The 8,508-nt window shown below is 38.9% G+C and overlaps 1 long non-coding RNA gene across 1 annotated transcript; it reads right to left on the bottom strand.

The window, feature by feature from the left end:
- Window positions 1-2,796: 2,796 nt before the first annotated feature.
- Window positions 2,797-6,566, bottom strand: LOC127361854 (uncharacterized). Its single transcript, XR_007884361.1, has 3 exons — window positions 6,472-6,566; window positions 3,255-4,146; window positions 2,797-3,039 (listed from the first exon to the last, which is right to left on the bottom strand). It is a non-coding gene; the product is annotated as an uncharacterized LOC127361854 (long non-coding RNA).
- Window positions 6,567-8,508: the final 1,942 nt, after the last annotated feature.

Below are 8,508 nucleotides of genomic sequence, written 5' to 3'. Positions count from 1 at the left end.
TCATGAAAAAGATGTGCGTTTTTTTTTTGTCAGAATAAAAAATTATTATTAATAATAATTAGAAAATTTAATAAATTCAGATAAAAGTTGCACTGGTAAGGGGTGGAGGTAATAAAGATTGAAGTGTTTACTCTTTGATTAGCCTTCTTGGTTTGACCAAGCAGTTCCTCATGATCCTGAAATGAAGTTGCTTAATATCAAATCACATATGTCTGAGTTAGTTTAACTAACTATAAAAGTCTAACATGAAAAAGATGTCTGCGTTTTTACTCAGAGCCAGTTTGAGCTACAGAATAGTTGCAGACAGCAAATGATCTTGAAATGGATCACACCAAGGTAAGCAACCTAGAAACAAAATACACACACGATAATGTGAAGTGCTTCATCAAAGGAAGACAAAGGTACGTATATGTGCATATAATAATTCAAACGTTGGCGTTGTGGTTTTTAGTTAAATGTCTTGACTTTTTCTCTTTGGTTATTTTCTTCGTGCTCATTAGTTTTAGGAGTTACACCTGAGTGGATTGGGTCATTAGCTGCACCTGTGGTCTGTACGCTGGGTATGTCTTGCTGAGTCTTAACTTTTATTTTGTATATTATTATCAGGACAAGATGCTTTGTTCTCCTCCATGTTCTCTTGCAGCTTAGATAAAATAAATATATTTATAAGAATACATAAACTTCATTTATATATAATTATAAACTTTATTTATGCAGCACTTTTCTTAATAAGGTCACTAAGTGCTTCACAGAAAACACAACACAGATTAATAAAGCAAATAAAAACAACACAAGGGTCATAAAACATTGGGGGATAGAATAAAGTTAAAAAATGTTAAATGGCAGGAGTAGAATGATAAAACCCAGTTACTTACACTTAAGAATTAATTAATTCCTTCATATTAAAGAAAGTTTTAAGAGATGATTTAAAAGATTCTCATAACTGTCTGATTTCAAAACACAGAGAGTTCCACCTTTGGTCAGAAAAAACAGGATCTACAGGAACAACCATCAGAGATGCATCCACCGCTCTCAGAGAATCCCCCGTCAAGAAGGAAGTCAATAAAAATGTTATGTCATTTGGAGCGAGGCCATTTAAAGCTTAAAAGTGATTAGTAAAATGTTTGATGTACGGCAAATACTGTAATGGTAATAAAAGGCACAAAGCGGGAAGCTTACAGGCTACCTGCGATGATCTCTAACAGAGGAGTCATGGGGTTCAAGCTGTTCGACATACACATGCATGCACACAAATATACACTTAGCTTTACCATGACACTCAATAGCAAGCCAGAGATATCGAGAACAGGAAAGCATTCCCATCTGAACAGAGCTAAAAGGATAGTCAGTTACCAGTGTTTAGGAAGCAACCAACCAAAGGACTATTATTCAGCCATGCATTTAACGCTCCTTTACTATCCATCCTTTAACAAGCATTGACTTCCAAATGGGACACGCATTGACTTCAGAGAGGACTGTTTCTGAGAAGTGTGGCCTCGGAGGAGGACATGTATCGACTTCAAAGGACACATGCTTTGAAACACATTAGATTCAAATGGGGTAGATTCAATACAGAAACTTCAAATGAGTCATCCTTCATAGTTTATTGACTTCAAACAGAGAGAGGGAGGTTAACAGCAATATACCCAGTTACTGATATGCGACACAAGGGTGGGACACCTGCTGTTGCTGAAAGGAATGGTGAAAAAATAAAACTTGAACCACATTTATACCTATTTGATTTAAAGAGTAGAATGACAGACTCAGATGGAGAGCTACTTTTGGGACCTTTCATCATAAAGGATTGCTTTCTTTCCAAGGCCTTGTGTCCAAAAAAGAATGTTTTCTGTATCAAGTTAATGTTCGGCAGATATTTGGATTGTATTTCGCCAAGGGTGCACATAATTGCAAAAAAACAACAACAAAAAACTAATTAAACAGAAGTTGGTTTTCCAGGCAAATGTTAAAGATCAAGGTGCTTAACAGCTTGTTAAGAGAATCAAGTTATTTCGTATTTTCAATCCTTAAATTTAGATAGCCAGTGGGTGATTTATTTTATTAATTTAATAACAAATTAAGTAAGTCTGGTAAATAATTACATAAGTGTTCGTATTACAGGCTGAGTATAACAGTGGATGCTTAGGAAAAACATACCATTTATAAAACCTTCATCCAAGAAAAAATTAAGCAAAAGCAATACTAAACCCAAACATTCTAGTTATCAACATAGTTATTATTACTCTCTGTCTGTACTGCTTTAGTTCCATTAGGACTAGACACATCTGCAGAGGACTGTAAACTGTGTAACTGTAACACTTGTCTTATTCTCATTTAAGTTGTCAATCAAACAGAAACACACAGGCAAACACACACACAGAAGAGCACATGCACTGCGCACAGATATACACTCACTCACACAGATACACAAATACACATGCAAAATCAAAGTACAAAGAAACACACATGCCTCACAACTCTCTGTAGACTGTGAAGAGATCAATGGACATGTTGACAGACAACACAGAGCAGTGATAACGGGGCACATTTCCATTTCTCTGAGTGTGTGTAATGTGCATCCATCCTTAAAGGAGCATTTCACCCGTGGAAACATTAATATTTATTGAAAGTGGGTTATATATGTAGTCGAAATGTAACATACATTTTGAATTTGGTGCCTATTTGACCGAGAAAAGACAGAAAGTGACTTTAGGGCACATTTGTATTAAAGACAACAACTCCCACAATGCACAGCTCCGCAAGCCGCTCCCACTAACACTATTAAGGACTACAACAACGTGAATGTAAACCATTTATTTACAGAAATATATCAACAACAACAAAAATAAATATGTTAACAATGACAGTTATAGTTCCTCCTGAGCGTCCTCAACTTCTTGGTGCCCGCAGTACTGGCCATCTGGAGCTGGATATTTCTGTCGGATAACCTGCACCACATAAGCGGGTAAAACGACAGGATGGCCTCGATCCAATCTCTCGCCTTGCAGGACCCATTCCAGAAAGGCTGTTAGGCGATATTGTCTACAAGTCATTGAGCACACAGTTAGCGATGCATGGTCTTTGTGTTCAGCGTGCCACAGTAGTTAGCAATGCAACTGCAAGCTGTTTGTGCAGTAAAGAAGCTAGTTCAGTTGGCTGATGTTACGTATTAACCGGGAATAACTTTGTGATAATGCTTGAACTAATTGTGTACATACATGCCACGTTGTTATAAGACAGAAAATAGAAACACTCACTTTACAGTCAGACGTCCGCCCCCCAGCTCGAGCCAGTCCGGGCTCCTCGTCTGCGACAGGCAGGTCCTCTGCCTCGGCTGCAGAAGCCTCAGCCGCCTCCTGTTCAGCCTCAGCTGCTCTTCGCTATATTGCGGCTCATAAAGGTAGCCACGAACATCTGATTCGACCATCATACTTTCGAAATTTCTTCCATATTACATTGATTACCATAGTCGTAACGTCTGGCTCGACAGCGCCTCCGCTTAGCTTCCAAACAAGATGGCGGTTATATTTTTTAGTTTCTGCAAGTGAAGTTCCACCCACTGATCTGTAATAGGTCTGTAGCGTGAGTGAAAAAAAAAAAAGAGGAAGTAGTGTTTGTAGTCTCACCCCCTCTACAGAGATATGAGACTTCCTGCTTCCAATGACACAAAATGACGATTTCTACATCATTGGAAGCAGGAAGTGCAACACTAAAATCCTTATTTCTCCCCTCTCAGGGAAAGTGAGAGAATGATGCACGACCATTCAAAGATATGACTGGGTTTCTAATGATACAAAGCTTAATGCAAATGGCTGAAGTGTCCCTTTAAACCTAATATACACAGAAAACCACAATGTATTCATAGATAAATAAAAGGGTCAGAGCCCTCGGATCATGCCCTCCCCTTCCCTCAAAACTCACATGATACCTTCAGCCCTCTTGTCTCCTTTCTTTCTCTTCCCTCCCTCATCTTTTCCTTCATTCACACACTCTCCCTCGGCCCCTTGCCTCTCTCTCCAGTACAGTAAATCTCCTCTCTCCTGTCTCCAGGCTGTGAGGTTCGTTGGAGAAGCAGATAGTCAGTGACACTCCCAGCGAAACGGCCGGCCCGATACTGGCTCCAGCCCTCCCTGGGGGATAAGAACCTGACTGAAAAAACAAAAGCATGCACACAATGTCACACATACACTTTGGATTTCTTATAAGGATTGTCATTGACTGGCAGAACCCTTTTTTTTTACACAGTATATACCTAAACCTTCACTCCTGTATAAACCTATACAAACATATATAAACCTATATAAACTATATTCCCAAACCAAAGTTCTTACTACACAGGAGGAAATTGAACATACGTAATGCAGTACTAAATGGAATAAGTATATATATTACTAGATCCCATATAACGAGAACATAAACTCAAAGAAGATAAAGACAAGAGAGTCTGTAGCCATGCATGCCAGCAGCTCTGTGAGGCTGCATTGCAGTGCTTTTAGCTAAATGCTAACGTCATGCTAACATCCTCCTCACAATGACAATGTTAACATGCTGATTTTTAGCAGGTGTAGTGCTCAGCATGTTCACCATCTCAGTTTAGCATGTTAGCATGCTAACATTTTTAGCACTAAAAATAATTAGTACTAAAAAGTACAGCTGAGGCTGATGGGAATGTAATCAGGATTGTAGGTATTCGTTTTTTATTGATCGATGATTGTTTTGGATGAAAAATGAAGGGATCACCACGTACCATCATTACAATTCATCCTGAGGGGAACATTAATATGTGTACTAAATGTCATGACAGTTGTCAAGACATTTTTTTATTTAAAAACACAAATGTCAATCTAGATCAAATCAGGTAATCAGGTCATAAAAGTAAGATTCATGAAAGTCTGTACACAATTCCATAGCAATCCATTCAATATTTGTATATATATTTCATCCTGAACCAAAGTTGCCAACAAACACTGTCATCTTAACCTGGGCTGGTAGCGTGGCTAAAAATATGCACATATAATATGCACTTGCACAAACACTCAAACATGTATTGACACCCCCTGCAACACACTCAAGCAATAAGGGCGTGGCTCTCTGTTGGTACTGTCTGTCCGGGGGCCTCGTGTTCACTGAGTTGTGTTGCTACATAGCTTCTCTAAATGGGATGTGACAGATGTGGGGTCACTGCCTTCATTTATAACACAGGCACCAAAAGGAGAACAAAAATCATGCTGCAATTACTGTCACTTCATGGCTGAGCTAGATGTATGCTAACCACAGGCTAGCCTTAGGTAGCCCTAAATGCAATGATGATTCACTGACTTTGAGCCTGTACAGGGACAGGAAGAAGGCTGTTTGTGTGTGTGTGTGTGTGTGTGTGTGTGTGTGTGTGTGTGTGTGTGTGTTTTGACTAGTGGGTGTGTAGGCTGATGCCATGCCAGAGGGACAAAAACATTACCAGTGGGCATTTAGAAGGACGCCATCAGAACCTGAATGAGAGAGAGAATGCTCTGTCCACTTCAGCATACATGTTATTCTTTGTATGCGCACACCCTCATGTGTGTTTGTGTTTGTGCGAGTTCATCGATGGCTTAAATGAAAATAAAGTGAGAAGTGAGAGGCTGTTTTCAGGCGATTAGTCTGACCCCCAGTATTAGCTCTTTATTTCCCTGGGTAGCTAAACATATTAGACCATCCTCTAGCCCTCGAGCTGTACACGCACATACACACACTAACACTGTCATACTCAAACACACCAACAGACATCAAGGTATGCTGAAAAACATAAATGTGGCAGGTCTGAGAAGTAAAAAAAAAAAAATTCCTTGGAGAGATAAATAAAAGTCAGATACATTCTAAATTGGATTCTTAAGGTTATCAGCTTGCAGGGTAACTCATCTGCAAAAAAAAAAAAAAGAAAAAAAAAAAGTTGTAAGCCCTCGAATTCTAATGCCCTTCACTTCACCACGGAAATCCGGCATTTTAATCCCAGATCGGCTAAATCCAGTCGTCTGGAACAAATAGCATGGGAAGGCTGACAAGGAGACGGTAGAAAATGTCAGGAAATCCATAGGAATTCTATATGCTTGTAGTAAGCCTTGATGGGAACTGCCGATTAACACTGCACACATAAAATACAGCAGATGTCGTGACAGTATGAGTGGCACTTGGATTAAAGAAGATATATAGTGTAAGGAGTTATTCTTATTCTTACTCGACCAACTTAGAAGTAAAAAGATGGAGGGTATTGAGAGGGCTGGTGAAGTCCCAAATGCATAATTCGCCTCCTTGAGCCTCACCTGTTCTCTGCGGCTGAAATTTATCTCACAGCTAATGCAGGGGGGAGGGGGGATAATATTAGGAACGCTTGAGCTGAGGGTTTTATCTTAAGGTCAGGTTTTACATATCATATCCACACACACAAGAATTATGCAAACACAGTTGTTCAGAGTTGTTGAGAGTTAAACACACAAATACCATATGTGTGAAAGTTGGGTATTCCTCTGCAGTCCTCTTCATGTGCGCACACATACGTGCCTCGGACTTGCAAGCACTCGCATACACATACGCTGTTAGTGACAGCACCTATCTGCCACCCACAGTAAGTGACCGGGGTTAAATATGTAATGACTGCTTGTCCCACACTCAGGATTAATGGGCTGTGGAGAGAGGAGATAAAGGCACATCATTACCACACAGACACACACACACACACACACACACACACACACAGACACTCACACTAACACACACCTACATATAATGATAAGAAACATCATTAAGAGCGGTGGAATCTTGTGTGGTGTGGTTGAGCTTTGCTAAAAGAACCATTAGGATATTTTACAATTCTAAGTAGATATTTTGTTTTTAGCAGACTGCTATACAGCTGGTGTGGCAACAAAGTAAACAATAACCACTGATTTTCAGGAATATTGCATGATCAAATTATAGAAAATGTATTGAAAGGGTAATTTCCTATGCTAAGAAAGTTTCCCAGGGGGAAAGACGGAAATATATGTTACAAACAACTAATTTCTATCAGCATAAAAAAAAGTCATATTATGGTAAATTGCATATCTGTTGGCATAATTCAGAATACATGCAATAGTAAGAATGAAATGCAAATTACCTCCCTCAGTTTGTCCAATCCACCCACTTCCTCCCCTCCCTTTCCTAATATGCCACATCACACATACAGTATTTGTCTAACTGTGTAACCGTTTCAAACAAGAGGGTTGTTCAGAGAGGTGAAAATATAAAACTGCTGCCAGCACTGCGGCTGATAGTATTAGCTTTTGGAGGATTATGTATTACATTAGATATTACTGATTAAATGTTTAATCAACAAAGTTATTATCTTAAATCTTCAACCTCAGCAACATAATCAACCCAAAATGAGAAATGGGACCCACAGAAGTTGTTCATCCAGTCAACTGTAGGGAGGTTTAATGATGATGTTTATAGTGCAGCATACTTTAAATTAAGTCCGTCATGGCCTTTTTCAGAAGTTTAGTAAAAACTATTATATAATGTGAAGAAAGCAGTGTGGTCAGCCTAGCTGTTTAACATTTGCAGACACACAGTTTGGAATTATCAAAGACATGCATGCATGCCCCATATCATATTAATACATTGACTTGAATTATTTTGAATCATTCCCCTGCCTTTCATCTAATTTTCTTAAATGCTTTTTGTCATTTTGTATTGTAGCTTTGTGTTTCATATCCCAATGAAACAGTCCATTTCAACTCCTACTCTTATCTTAAATCTTTGATCTGCAGTACATAGTCCTTACATTATGCATAATGTATGTACATGAACATGAACACATATGTACAGTGTGTACACTATGCACACACATTTAAACACTTTTTCCTCAGCTTGCTGAATGCTTATTCATTTGTCCCTGTAGATGTGGTGTGTGCATAATCTCTTTTAATAATACATAACAGAAATAAAGCTACTTATTCCATTATTAACACTTTGGAGCTGAGGGACACCCATGGTTTATTCTACATTATAAGCTGATATGCTGCATGGTCACACACACTTACCGACGGACAGGCTTGTTGCATATTGATGAAATGCATATTCACAAACACTGATATGATTGCTGATATGCACAAAGAACATGGCCATGACTGAGGGAGAGGTCTTTGATTTCAGCTGAGCGGCTGTAAATCATTCAGGAGATGACGATGATGGTTGTCTCCTTGTACAACACCTTCTGATCATAAAGAGTGTGAGAGAGAACAAGTGGGGGAGATTGTCTTGTTAGTAAATGCAAAGAGATGGCTGCAGCTCTGAGACTATTCAAAGGAGGACCTGTGTGTAGCCTTTCCGGAAAAATCCATTGATTTATTAAACCAGCCCAATTAACGATGGAATACTTTCACAAATATTAGTTTTTCATCATGGAATTATAAAAATTGTCAATGATAAATTATGAAATGGGCCATTATTTACATCTGAATGCTGTCCTTATTCCTAAGCTCTCATAGCAGAGGAGAGACC

Source organism: Dicentrarchus labrax, unplaced genomic scaffold (genome assembly GCF_905237075.1).
Source record: "Dicentrarchus labrax unplaced genomic scaffold, dlabrax2021, whole genome shotgun sequence".
NCBI classification, from domain to species: domain Eukaryota; kingdom Metazoa; phylum Chordata; class Actinopteri; family Moronidae; genus Dicentrarchus; species Dicentrarchus labrax.
Note: the sequence above shows the minus strand (reverse complement) of the source record. Positions and strands in the feature narration are given on the sequence as shown.